The sequence below is a fragment of the Cygnus atratus genome, chromosome 12 (assembly GCF_013377495.2).
Source record: "Cygnus atratus isolate AKBS03 ecotype Queensland, Australia chromosome 12, CAtr_DNAZoo_HiC_assembly, whole genome shotgun sequence".
Taxonomy (NCBI): Eukaryota; Metazoa; Chordata; class Aves; order Anseriformes; family Anatidae; genus Cygnus; species Cygnus atratus.
The window spans coordinates 14379198-14394561 of record NC_066373.1 but is presented as its reverse complement, the minus strand read 5'-3'; positions in this window follow the sequence as shown (position 1 = coordinate 14394561).

Sequence of the window (15364 nt, the reverse complement as noted above, 5' to 3'; positions counted from 1 at the left end):
GACAGATCTATAATACTCATTAACTTTTCTAAATAAGGGACCCTATTTCAAAATGTATGTGGGAAGCTATGCACAAATGCAGTCAGTAGGAATTTGTATGCTAACCTCCCACATTGCATTAAAATGTCCTGGACCACAGGAGGTGGTATGTAGGGGTGGGTGGGCAAACTTCAGAATAGAGGAAGGTACTGAATCAGTTGAAAATTCTCCTTGCTCTTTATTTATGTATTCAATTACTTGTTCCATTTTTTACCTCCCAAGCATTCATACTTCACAGGGTTATTTCAAGGCTGAATAAAAGTGCTACATTCTTGATGTAAGCCTGTCTTTACTCCCACTTCCTCTTCACTTTAAATTTAACAAACAAAATTGTGCTGAAAAATGATGAACCAACTCCCAAAACAAGGCAACTCAAAGCCTGCAGTTGTCAGTTGGGATCCAGGATTCACAGAAATGTACTATTCTGCTACAGCTGAATTGGAAGACATCTGTATTTTATGGTACACCAACATGTACTGTTGTGCTACAGATCACACAACAGGAGAGATAATCAAGAGCATGAAGGTCTTATATATCTGAAAGAAAAGCAAAAATGAGAAGGTAGGGGCCAGCACAGAAAATGTAATTAAAGGTGGAAAAATTGGGAATGGCTTTTGTATTTTAAAGCAAGCTGTTTTATAGCAAGCAAGTTTTATAACTATAATTGGAAAAGCTTTGGTTCTGATAAAGAGAGTAGAAAAGAGCATCATAGGAATTGAGTCTTGAGGCGGTAACAATGACTTAGATTTTATCAGGGAGATTTACCTATGCATAAAGGCAGACATGCCATGCAGAGCTTTTAAATCACACCTCTGTCTCCTAGAAATGCAGCAGCAACCTATCATTTTCACTAATGTACAAAAAAGATCGCTTCATACAAGCAGCATTATTTTTGCTAATTGCTATTCATATCAATTTACACATGATCTATAGATTATATTATAATACATACTGTAATATAAGCTTTCAGTGGATAAGGCAAGAGGCACAACTTTTCCTCGTTCATACAGGTGTTAGAACTGCCTGAGAGTTTGCAAGTGAATTATTCATTGGCTAAAAGCCCATCCTATTAAAAAAATAGGATGTGTTTTTTAACACAGGGCAGCTATAAAAGAGGAAAACAGCTATGTGGCTGCATGATCGTAGAGCAACAAAGCACCAGGGCTAGCTCTTTGGACAGACTATATTCATACCCTGACTGGTGACTGTAATTTTAAGCAGTCACAATTGACTCCAAACTTCAGTGTTTATGCATTTTTATGCATATTTTACACAAAATTCAAACCTCTTTAAAAGTCTTCTCATTAGCTTTACTGTCAATTCTACTCACTGTGTTAGACTTGCATTGAAATAATAGCCCAAATATAGAAGAAAACGTATCTTACAATTTGTTACTGAATTGTCTGTTTCTAGTAATCTGCAAAATTCTGCCTTAGAAAATTACATTTATCTCAGAGACTTATTAGATAATGTTTTAAAATTAGCTTGTGTCTTTAAATTGCAGTTCCAGAATGGCACTGTTTGGTTATAGATGTTTCCCAAACTAGTACTTATCCTCTTAATGAGCCCTTGATGATAGTGTATAATTAGATGTACAGGGGCGACTCAATTACTACAAATACATTTGGGTGCATGGATGCTGGCTGAAGCAGTCAACTGATTTGAACATCCAGTCAGATGCAACTGCCTTTTATCAAAGACCACTGAGAATCAGCTTCTTAGTCTCATTAGCTTTGCAGACTGTATCGCAGCTTTTCATATTCCACCACAAAAATAGATCATCCCTGCCAGAGGAAAAATTATTATTATTATTATTTAAATCGAACTGTCTTTCATTTGTGTTGCTGCTCAGCTCAAGAATATTTTTGATTAGTTGGGATTCTGGGGGAAAGGGGTTGTCTTTACTTGGAAAACTGCTGACCAAGTTGCTGACATGCAAGGAGGAGACAAGACAGGGGTCTTCCCAACCCTGTTCCTTCATTCAGAGCTGCTGGAACCAGTGTATGAGCCCATGAACTGATAGAAACTTTCTTACCCTACACCTGATTTCCAGTGTTTTATTTCCATGTTGCTAATAACATGCAATGTCTTTGACTTTCCACAGATAAAACCCAAAAAGGGGAAGAATAGAGAAACATTTACCTACCTGACAAGGCTGACGTGAAGATAACTTGACTCTTATCTACCTGTATTTACCTGTGAAGAGCTAAATGCTAAGTATTCTTTATTGTTTAATTTTTCTTCGCTAAAATCTTTTCATACAGCCTTTCCCCTCCCCATTTATTTCGGTGATGCTTTTGCTAACTATAGTACAGTTCTAACCTACAACACATCCATGAAGAATAGAGCAGCTCCATGGAAACTAAGATATTCCTTCTGAGACTGACATTTTTTTCTTCATCTAACTGCCAGTTACCAGATGATCTGGAATAGCTAAAGCATTGACTCAGGCTGAGTATGCAGACTAGAATGTATTTTGCTAGTTTGCTTTACAAATCATTTTCCATATTTAAGTGCTACTATTATCTTCTGCAGTTGGAAACTAAAATAGGAAAGCTGTCAATTATATATTTTTTCTATTATAGCAAAACATGCTCATGAAGCAAACAAGCTCACTGTTTTTGCTGCAGAACAGAATGCAGAGTTATAAAATTCTTAATATTCTTATTTACTCTAGAAGTTAACATAGAGCTCCTAAGGCTGACTGATGATCAGATTCTTCCCTTCATCTTTAGATAAAAATAATTTACGTACTGGAAAAATTAACAATTGCTCCCCACCATGAAACCCCAAAAGACAAAAATGACTAATAAAGCATCTGAGATTGACTAAACAATACCACCGGGTACTCACATCCAAATTCAAAACATCACACAAAATAAACTTCAATCAGACACAGGCGAGGCTTGTCTTCAGAAAGCTTGTATTCTTAAGTAGTAATATTATCACACAAATACCACTTAAGTGAAGAAATTAATTTAGTTACCTAAAATAGATTCCTGCGAAAAGGTTTTGCATTTGGAAGATGTCAGTTCTGCATACCATGTAATTAATTGTTTATTATGCAAATATTTTTGGAATATCCATTTAAAAACACTGCAAACAAAAATATTTATGAAAATTTTAAATAGCAAGGATGGAAGTTTTCTTTCATTTACAAAGCCACTTCCAGTTCAGCAGTAGTCTAAACACTGAAAGCAGAAAATGTAAATATTTTAATGCCTATCTTATAAAATTATTCAATTAATTTTTTAGTATGAAAGTAAACTTCTATCACTGAGAGACATCTTAACAGTATTAGGCATTATTGTGGTAAAGCCCTTTGAGATTTAGGAACACATTATTTTTGCAGTAAAAATATTTAAAAAATGCTCTAAAGGAAAACTAGAAAATCATCAGTTTGTAAAGTACTCGTGCAGTACAGTTATATCTGGGGTGCAGGTGGGGGAATGGAATGCCTTCTGAAACCAGTGGGTATATTAGGTGTAAACTCAGGTTAAAAAAAAAATAATCATTTTTGTTAGATAATAGAATTACTCCATATCACATACTTCATGTTATGCCAGTGTAAAACCTGTAGAAATTACCACTAAATTCCATACATCTAAGCACGGTCCTTTTTAATTAGTGTCCTCTTTGGGCCAAAAAGCCCTCCTGTTTACTTCTTTAGTTGTCCTAGATTAGCTCTGACAGTAAGCTCATGGTAACTAATGTCACTGTGGCCTTTGCACTTGATGGTTTACAAAGCAATTCCTGAGAACACAAATGAAAAACTGATCTTTAACCCAGCTGTCAAAGATTTATGAGACACAGTGAGGTTAAACTTAAATAAATGCTGATGTACAAATATAACTCTGATAAGAACTGAAAACCTGCCTAGACGTTCTTGGGCCTTTTGAGGCACATCCTCTCACTGGGGCATGCATAGTAGTTATAGGAGCAGATGTTTTATTTGTGGATGTTTATTGTACAGGGATCAGGTTTCAGGGAAATTATATTGATGAAGACTAGTGTCCAAAACTTCCTGCCTTTCTAGACATGTGCAGCAATACCAGACAAGCAAAGTGGAAAAATCTAAAGTATGTGTTTCCTTTACACGAAGGTAATTTTCTTGTTTTTTTGCTATGAATATTCATTGTATTTTCTGATTCAGCAGTGAATTACTTATCAAGACATGCAAAAAGTGAAAGGCGAATAAGCTAACTTGAACCAGCTTTCATTCTCCTGCAAGTTAAAACCACACCGATAGTTAACACAAACAGGTTACATATTTTTTTTTTTGAACACCAGAAATCATTACTGTGAAGCCAACTTTGATGCCTCTTAACATCAGTTATGCAAAGGATTCTATTAAAACCATTCATAAGAGTATTTAAGCTTCCTGTGTTTGGTAGAAACATCAATACAGCATCCTGTAAGATACAGTGATTTTCTTTTTTTATTCTTAAACACATTGTAGGAAAGTTTGAAGCTTGCTAAAGAGAGCTTGCAACTCCTGAAAGTATAGAAGTAAAAAAACTGGTTCTTCACCATCAAATATTTACGGGAAAGTATAGCAGATACATGCTTTGACAAATGAAAATGCATATCACAGATCTTAGACTTTATACTTGTCACATAGCTGAAGCAGTGCGTTAACATTCAATAGACTCCATTACTATAGCAACATGTGCTTGTCAGATCAGAGCTGATTTCATGCAGACACCTCCCATGCAGAAACAATGTGCTAACCCTTTAATACAGATCTCCAGAATTCAACAGGATTTTCATCTATTTTCTTGTATTGTGTAATAACATTAACTTTCTAAAAAGTATCCAGCTCAAGGTAAGCTCTCTGACCTGGATCTGTGCATCTTGCTCTTTACTAAAGCAATGTTCTGAGGCATTTAATGCAGCTAGACACAGAAGAGCATGATCATGGCTACAAGTTTTTCATACGGGAAGTTGTAAGTGAAGTAATCAGATATGGACACCTATTTAGTGTTTATACAACAGTACAGAAACACTGGATATCATTCTGTTTCCACTGGGGTCAACAGAGACCCCCTTATCCACCCCCCTTTATTTCAGCAAGAACAAAAGTTTGTTTAATTTTGACCTACAGTCACAGTCTTAAGACACTGAAGTAGCATTATGATAATATACAGATGGCTTAAGTGAGGGAGGGGTGCAGAGCTAAGTGATCTGAGCAAGTTTACATAAAAATTGGCATGAGAAATATTGCTTTGCGGCTTTCAGTTATTAATACATTATTATTACTACATTTGCTATCATTTACATTTTCCTTATTATTTGATTAAAAGAAAAAAACGGCAATACAAAAATCTCAGTTAATGTGGCACACTACCTGGTTCCAGGAATTCATCACATGCTCCTAAGCCTGGTTTTCCACTGCAGGATGCTGTGGTTTGGAACCTTTGCATATTTTTATTCAGTCACATGTTGCTACACTCAAAAATGTACGCAGATTGAAATGTTAATGGCTCTAGAAAGTCTAAGTCTAAGTTATACTCAATACTGCATTATTCATAATTTTAGATTTTACTTTCTTTTTCCTACCAAAGTTGGATCGTTCCTTTACTGCAGGACAAACAGAGAGAGAACTATGGCTCAGACACACAACAGTATCTTCAAAAATTGCTAGAATCAACTTATATATACTTGTTTATTTTGTAGCATAATCTCTGTTGGTAGAGCAGATTACTCAAAGGACCGGGTCATTTCTAACAATTTATGGAATAAAAGCTTCATGCAGTTAGAGTTCTTTAAATTCATCCTATACAGCATTTAGTTTACAATGGCATTAAGATTAAAAAAAATATGCTGATTTATTACCTATCTTCAAACATGAATAGTCACTGTTGTTTGTTTGAAATAAAGCATTCTTAAAAAAAGATCCTTCTTGCAAATACAGTTAAATACCTATTACTATGATCAAACCTCTTTGGTGGGCTCAAAAAAGCCTCCCTGTAGCATTTTTGCTGAAAGACTTATCTATGCATCAGGTTAAGTCACTAGCAATACACATTTCTTAAGAGACACTTATACACTGACACATATCCCACAGAGAATGGCAAACAACAGGTAACTTAGTAAGTTATAGTAGGCTCTTTTCACTTTATATAAAGTGGCACAACTCACTTTTAATGTTACTTATTGAAATAAAGGCTCATGATATGCTCAGATTTCGAATGACTTAAAATATTTTACAATGTTTATTCATATCAGGTAGTTTGCAGAGTCTGATGAGTATTGGTTGCTTGGGGCAATATGAAAGCAAAAAGATTCTAGTGAGATGACTAATTTCCCGCATCCAATGTTTTCTGGATTCTTTTCAATAAAACCTGCCAGCCATATCTTATTTTTTTTTTAAGTGAGGCATTAGACAGGAGAAGAATTCAAACTAACCATGCTCTTTAATCACAATTGACTTTTTTTTTTTTTTTTAATCTAAGCTGTTATTTAGAACAGTAGTTCCTCATACACTTCAATTTGTAACCCAATCACAATTAGGTTTGTAACCATGAATAAATTAAAATCTGTTGGATTTATGAATCTAAAAGTATGTTCACTGTATTCTTCAACTTGGAAATGAGTTTTTATAAAAGGAATCTCATACCATAGTCAACATGCTTTTTTTAGAAATGTTAAGTTACCTTGAAACGTCAAGTTACCTTGAAAATGTTTTGCAACACACCAATCACCACTTCTTCCTTTATTCATAACTCTGATACACTCCACCTCATGTTTTCTTTTTCTTGGTCAATGGCTAAAAAATGAACATATGTACAGTTAAAAAAAAAAAAAAAAAAAAAAACAAAAAAACAAGAACACAACCACCACCACATAATGCTCTTGAATCATGTAATTTTTTTTCCTCAAAAATAGAAATTCATGAAAAAATTATCAACTCACTACTTCAAGAAAAGCACCCAGATACAGAATAATATTGCACCAGCATTATTAAGTACTACAGCTAGTGTGGCTGGCATTAAAAAGTGGTGGTTAGAATCAGCCGAAAGCTGCATTTTGGAAAATATGTCAGAACAACAGAAAATCAGGGCTAAGAAAATGAAAGGAAATACGCATCTACTGCATCCCCCAGCAACGAAGCTAGATCACATACACCTAAAGCATCTGCAGCAGTTACTTATATGATTTTTTTTAAAGGTCTCTATCAATAGGTATTCCAGTTCTTTCAAGAGCCTAAGGCTCAGTTACAAAGAAAGAAGCAGCCTTATACCCAACCCATAACTAACTGCTACAAAAGTACACAGAAGTCTGTCTTCTCTTCAGTAGATATATGAAAACAATTTATCACCCTTGCCTGGTACATACCGAAAGAATGTTCCCACATCATCTGAAGCCTGAAGCAAAGAACAATTGATTCCTATTCTTGCTATTTTTCTTTGTGAGAGTGCAGTTTCTTAAATGATACTGATGACAGCGGGAGGGAAAAGAGTAACAGCAGATCACGAAGCCACTTAATCTGCTAGATATGTACTAGCATGACTGCTATCAATCATAACAGTCAGCACTGATTAGATGCAGAAAGCCCTAATAAACTCATATATACTGTGATTTTGTGATTTTGTAATTTTACCCTATCTTTCTACAAATGTAATACCATGTACGTTTCAAAGTACTGTAAGGAGTATAGAACATTTAAAAACATCCAAAACTGTTATTTAAGATCACATACAAGGCAAGAAATTGAAAAGCCACGTTAAAGATTAGTTGATTACTCCACTAATTCACCTGGGAGAAAACACTTTTTTTTTTTTTTTTTTTTACCCCCTGCAGCTGCTGAAAAACAACTGTCTGTTTTGCATAGTAAAACTGAGAATTAGCAGAAACAAGCTGTTTCTGGGCAGCTGCTACACTTGCAGGAAAACACTCAGCTTTTTGAAAGAGCTGGAAAAAGATGTGGAACTACAGCTGCACTGTATTCAAGTGAATTCAAGTATGAGATGGCTGCAGCATACAACATTTCCCATGAATACATGAAGGAAAGAGAGCTGGTATAATTCTCCCCCCCCCACACACACACTTTAAGCATACTGTGTATATTATTTTATTACTTCTTATTTGCTGATTTTGCACCCTAGTATTTGGGCCAGGAATTGTTAAACACACTTTGTATTTGCAGTAACACCAGACCCTCTCATTAGAATTCTGCTTCCAAAATCTAGTCACTGTAATTACCTTTTAAAATACCCAATTTAACTCTCTCAACTAGGTACAATGACAACGGTCTCTATACCTACCATAGAGAGAACCATGATTAGATTATTTAGAAGTAAACACAATTATAATGTTTACAAGGCATGATCACAGAACAGCTTAGTCCTCCATTAAAGCAATCCAATGTGTAGAACAATGTGTCGCAACATTGACTCTCAGATGTAGCTTATACCTACACAAGTTATATGTAAATCTTTAAAACTGGCAGAATTTCAGGTTTTCAGTACATAATCTACTTCTACAGAATACTACTTCTTTTCAAAAATATGTTTCAAAGATATTCCAAAATATATAGCTTATTATAAAATTAATTTATAGTTTTAGATCTTCCAACATTAAGGTCTGTGGTATTACTTCAGTGCATTTCTTCATTAAACTATAGAACACACTTATTTTGGGGTGAGAAAAGATGCCAACCAAGTGTCCTGGGCTCCAAAAGCTACTTAGAGTATGCAATCCAAATACCCACATAACATGTGTGAGTGTTTATTCAGACTATGAAAGTATGTACACACACACAAATGTAAATGTAACTTGCTATACTTCTGTACCTAGCCTATAATAGGATAGCAATGTTGCCATGGGAACAGGTTCCCAACGGGAGTAGATCACTAAGTGATGACACATGACAAGCAGCACATTTCTGGATCCTTTCTGTATGTTGTGCCAGGGTGGATGGCAAACACGTCAATGCTTAAGGCTACCTGACCTACAATGAGATTCCACTGATCATTTTGCATTACACTTGAAGGCTTCTGTAAAGCACTACTTGCTCCCAGTACAGCCTTCCAGGTGTGTACGAACTCCTCCTCTTCTCCCTCATCTTTATATTTACATTTCATCTGTAGTCTCCTGTCTTATTACCAAGCCCTCCCTTTTTGCTTTGTTTTCCCATATATGTACTTATAATGCTCATAAATTCTTTCCATCCACTGAATACCTCCTTTTCTTTCCTTCTCTTTCTCTCTATGTGTAAGATTTTTTCAGGATCAAGCCCCCTTTGTGCATCATGCAACCTACCTTTCCTCCTAGTGTTGTCCCCTGACAAAACGCACAGCACTACACATGGCTCCTCCAACGGGGCGACCTACATACATGCAGAGCCACAGCAATAACACGGAGCAGTATTTTCATTCAACAAAACTGAATGTGGATCTCTTCCTCCCATCTCCTCATGTACTTCTCCCTTCAAAAGGGCATCTACAGACAAAGTGAGACTGTGTATTTGAAGAAGATAACCTAATGCAAGATTGGTTTGGGATACATTTATATTTATTGTCAACTAGTTCTGTCAGCTCAATTTGTGTGTCAAGTAAAAAAAAAAAAAAAAAAAGTGAAAATCTGCCCTGGACATCATCCCAAACCCATAAAACATGCATTTACTGAAGGCTTTAAACATGGCTTCAGCCTTCTTAGCAGCATATTACAAAGCTATATTCAACACTATATTTTTTTTCCAAATAGATACCACCACTGCTTCTTGTCCTATATGCTAAATGAACTATAGTAAAATGAGGTACATTTTCATTTGTTCTTTCAGAAATCCTCAACAGATCCTTTCCACAGTTTTTTTCCCCACTGTATATGGTAGCAGGTATATTTTACATAAACTGATATGACTTAACCTTTACATCCTAGTATAGTGTTTCAAAAGCTTACATCCCCATAGGCTTTTAAACAGAAAGGTACACAGACACACAACATGTTAATAGCTAAAATACAGCACCAGTGCAGCAGTGTTAGAGAAATCTGCTTGCTCAACTCCTTCTTTTTATATGTCCGTTAACATTTTACTATAGACTTTTGTAGGTCTTGACATAAGAGATTTCATGCCTTTTTTTTTTTTTTTTTTCCCCTTTTGAAGACTCAATATGCATTGAAGAAGTCTATAAACTACTAACTTGCAGGAATAGCATTCTGTCCTCAGGTCTAGAAGCCTTACTGTGCTCTATTGGACATACCAAACCATTAGTCAGACACTGACAGTGTCAAGAAAACTTCAGCTGAACTGGAAGGTAATATATTCAGCTCAGTTTTACTTTTCCAGTTTTCTGATTACTTCTTGTTCCATGATTATTTCTCTGCATCAACATTTGCAGGAATTTCTAAGTCAAATATAGAATTTGTAAATTGCCAGCAGCTCAAGTTCCATCTGGGATCTGAACAATCAAGCTGAGCTCCGTCTGCTCCACACTATGCTTACACCGCCATTACCAATAAATATTGTGAAATTAGAATTCTACAGACAGATTTCCTAATGATGTACAGGCAGAACAGGACGATTTGCTCTTTCACACTTCTACTATTATTCCAATTATAAATCTCATAAAAACTAATTTTGTAAGGTCATTTTTAAGTCTCAGTGAATCAAAATTACACTGAGATTACTAAATTCAAAGGCATACACAATAATTATTTAATAACTCTGAGTATAATGGCATGTTTATAGGAATATTCACTGAACAGGCACATAAGAGTGTCGGTAGACTGATAGCCACCAGCATTTATGATTCACTTTTTGGCTTTGTACTATGAAGCAAATAGCAGCTTCTGGAAAATTGTCCCTGCAATTTGCAAAATCCACTTTTCTATGACTTACAGACAATAACGCAGTGAGCCCCTACCTGGACTGGAGTGCTTTACAAGTGAAACAGCCTTCCACTGTGAGGAAGTGTCAAATTCCTTTTATTATAAGGAGGTAAAGTTGATGCCTCCCAACAAGGCTTGTCAGCACTACCTTCAGCCTATAATTACGAAGGATCTAAACTGGATCAGTCACAACTGATATCCACATATCCACATTCAGCCGTGGTCAAAAGTCTACTAATGGGCTAAGGGGTATAGCTTTTTCCACAAATTCCAGCAGAGTTTACAGAAATCCAGAAGACAATTTTTTTTTTTTTTTTTTTTTTTACAAAATTTATCATGTAACAAGAGTTACACTGTTTACGCTTAACACGTTCAATTAACAGAAAAAGCAAGATCTGCACTTTTCTATTGCATTTTAAGTGACATTCATTTTCAAATAAAATAGAGAAATGAACTGCATTTTTGTAAGATACCATTTAATCTTTTTTCATTTATACTGTAGTACTTCAACTGCTGCTAACTCGTAAATATAGTGATGCTGAAGTTTGCCATCATAGTAAGATTTCTCAGTATAAAAGTCATTTCTTTTCTTCAACTATACTCAAGAGAAAGTTATATTTGTCTGACAAGTACTTTAAATAGTTCCCATTTCACGTTGAGATCGGTGCCAGACCACAAACCAAGCTGCTTCTACACTGCTTCTCCTGGAACTGTTAAAAAAAATAGGTTAATTTAGAAAAACTGATGCAACACAGGAAAAAAAATATCAGAAAGGCAAAGAACTTGGACATAGGGAGTTTCCTCATATCTTCCTGCTTGTTTTGATAAATAAAATGTCATATCCTCGTGTCATTTATCATGTGAGGAGGGGAAAAAATAACAGGTATTATCTAAAAATCCATTTAAAGGACTCAAGCACCAAACAGCTTTTAAGTATGTTCCAGGATGCTAACAGCCTGACATACCTGTCTACCTATGAAAATAGGGAATGTCCTTTTCTGCTGTGAATTCAGATTCTTTGAAAAGTGCCTTTTTTTTTTTTTCTTTGAAGTATATATTTGCTAAGCAGCAAGACTTTTTTTTTTATTATTTTTGAAAGCTTTTTAATTTATGTATCTTAAGAGTTGTTTCAGAAGCTCATATGAATTAAAAGGAGTTTTCAACCTAATGGGTCTAGCTTAACATTACTTGCACACTGGAGCTGCCCTTAGAATAAAAATGGTGGGTTTTAGAAAGAAGATTCTCTTTTCCTTTCAAGGAAACAAGATTTTATGATGGATGTAACTGGGGAGTGTTTCCAGGTTTATTCAGAATTTCAAAACTACTGCAGAACATGGGGGTATATTTCAGTCCATCTGTTTTGAATATGTCAACCTGTAATCTCCTGAACCTGTTGCCATTGTTAGTTACAACTGAAAATTCTATGTAATTTGAAATGGATGCTTATCAAATTATTATTTTTTAAAATATAAATTCATGATGTGGGTAGGTGACAAAAATCTGTACGGTACTCATTTACTGAACACTTTTGAGGATACATGGCATAGCATGCAATAATGGGAAAGATACTTTATGACTCTGATTCAGCAAATAAAATGTTTTTAAAACCTTTACTGAAATAGGACTTCTGAAATATCATATTTGAATGAATTTTGCTTTTGCTTAAATCTCAACTGGGGGATAGAACCATGCCACCCACTTTCTATTACCTTCATCAGAGAAAATCAATTCATCTGCTCAATTTGCTCTCGAGTATGAACAGTTAATTTCCAAACATTGGAATAATATTTTGGACATTCAAGAAAATTATGTTCAACAAGGAAAGGAAAGAAAATTGCTCACTATGGCACTATTAGCCTTAGTTTTTCAAATTTTTGAAAAAACAAATACAGGAGCTTTTTTTTTTTTTTTCTTTCCTCTTTTCCCTCAGAACACACTTTCTAAACAAGTCTCACCTCTGTATGACAGAGTCAGTCAGTGTTGTCATATTCAGCTTATTACAAGGGTATTCCTCTGAATTACATAACGTTTTCTATGATCACTCCCTAGAAAATCTCTGGGGTTATTTAATTTCTTCCCTACTCTACTAGATGCATTTAGAATCAATTAGAAAACTGTTTCTCTCTACAATTTAACTTCTGTAAATATAACATAAAGCTTGCACTCTTACAAAGGACAGTGCAGGTATCAACATTACCTGAGGCATAGACATTGAACTGCACTGTTGTACATGGGAAGACAGTTTGTGAACAGACAGGTATCCACAGACAACAAGAGTTACTGAACAGAGTACTAGATGGAAAATATTGAAGGAAACAGTCAGTAGAAACAGAAATAAATATTGTCTCTCCGCTCCACTGTAAATACACAGAATGTCCTGAGCACCTAATATTTCAGAAAGTCAGTACTAACTATCCAAGTGTACTGTTGAGAAAGCTAGTGTAATAATTTTGCAGTGTTTTCTGCTTTTGGGGGATTAAACACTAGATGGCGTATCACACCACAAAATGTGTAACAAAGTATAAACAAATGTACTAGACCAGACTTGTCATTTAAAAAGCTCCTTATACCAACTGAGTAAAACTTCCATATCTGCTCCTTCTCTTATTGTTTATAGGGTATGCTTCAATTGTGTTTTTCACCTGTGGCTGAAGGGCACAAAGGCAATACAACCATATTAAATACGCTAGGTCAACTTCTGAAAAAGGCCCTTGAAGAATAAATTTCATACAACATTCACACGTTTCTCTTCAGCTTACTACTGAATGAATTCTACCAGGTTTTATCATGTATTAAACATCTACTACATAAGCTGATACTAAAATATAGGTCGATATCCACAGGAGAGTCATACGTATAAAGTTATGCTTTGCCTTCACAACTTCTCCCAAAATAATACCACTGTGCTTCAGTTTCACTGCTGATGTATCCCTGTATAAAACATTATTTTAACTCAGTTTATAACACTGAATGTAATTATGAAGTTGGGAACTCAGAACTGATAGCTATACAGTGTTTTTTTCATACTAAAAATAAGACCATAATGTTAAGCTGTAGTTCTCCATACTTTTTTTTTTTCATAAATACTGTAAGGTTGCTTACAGACCAAATGAACCACAAAGCTCAGAAGCTAAGCATGCATTATTTTCAACTGATGCTGCAATCAATTCATGTAATATAAGTTTTCACACACTTACTATCAATAAAGGCGTGCAAACCAAGTAAAATATTATACAAATTATAAGCACATTAATTTTGGCACACTAAGTAAGTTTTTCACTTTATTGAACAGAAAACACATCAGAAACTATCTGTATTTAATGAACCTGTAATAAACATATTGTTTTCCTCACTTACAGCAATAGAATTCTTTCTACAGATATTTATTATTTAAGAGAGATTTTACTACAGTGGAGCTACTTCCCTCATACCTCATATGGCTTGGTCTTAATTTTTTGATTCTGCAAGAACTTTTTCCTTAAAATAAAACTGCTGGTAGAATTCCTATATATTTTTTTGTGTGAGATAGACAGTTATCAAAGGAAGAATTTACACAAAGATAAGCCTTCATCCTATCACACGGCCTTCATTCAGAAGCTTCTCCCACAGTCCTTGGCAGAACAGCTTGATTTCATAAATATAGCAAAAAAAATATAATAATGAACTCTGGTTTAAGGATATCTTAATAACTATTTTTACTTTTCCATGAGAAGTCCTTAACCATTCTCAAGCCTGTCTTATGCTCCAGGCAAGACTAACATGCCTAACAATGTAGGTAAGGAAGAGAGATAAGGGTTCAACTGAACTAGCATTATGTAGAACCTCAACATCAGTTCAACGAGAGATCAATATCCTTTCAAAGTTCAGAATTCATGGACTACAAACCCACTAAGATCTACTCAAACACTTTGATATCTTACTGTACTTTGTCCTTCATGCGGTTCATATTTCTGTATACTATACTATTGAATCTGCAGTGCAGGATACAATTTAGGTATTCAAACATCTATCTGCATAAAGAAATGTTATGATCAGATGTATCCATTAAATCCATCAGATGTATCATGAGAGACACACGGTGGTTTCTCCTACCAAATTATCAACTGATGCAAACTCCTTAACCAACTGGTCTCTTCTAACTTTCTTTCTCCATGAAATAGCTGAGATTTCACCTAAAAATGCAAATTTATTTGTGCAGTTGTACTCCAGACGTTGTGGCTGTGCCCTGCAAGCATAACTTTTAACAGTAACATTTTCAAATCACAATGATTCCTACGGTGAAAGCTTTACTGCTCAAGATTTGGAGCTTTCTAGGCAACCAGTATATTTTATTCACAAGGCAACCACTAAGTGTATTTTTAGATCTCTAAATAAATATCTATGATTCACCGACGTATTGCATTTGTGATACATGCTTGCATCACAAAAGCCTTTAAATTAGACCTGCATTTCATATGCTCTGTAACAGCTTGGAATCATTAAAGTAAGAATC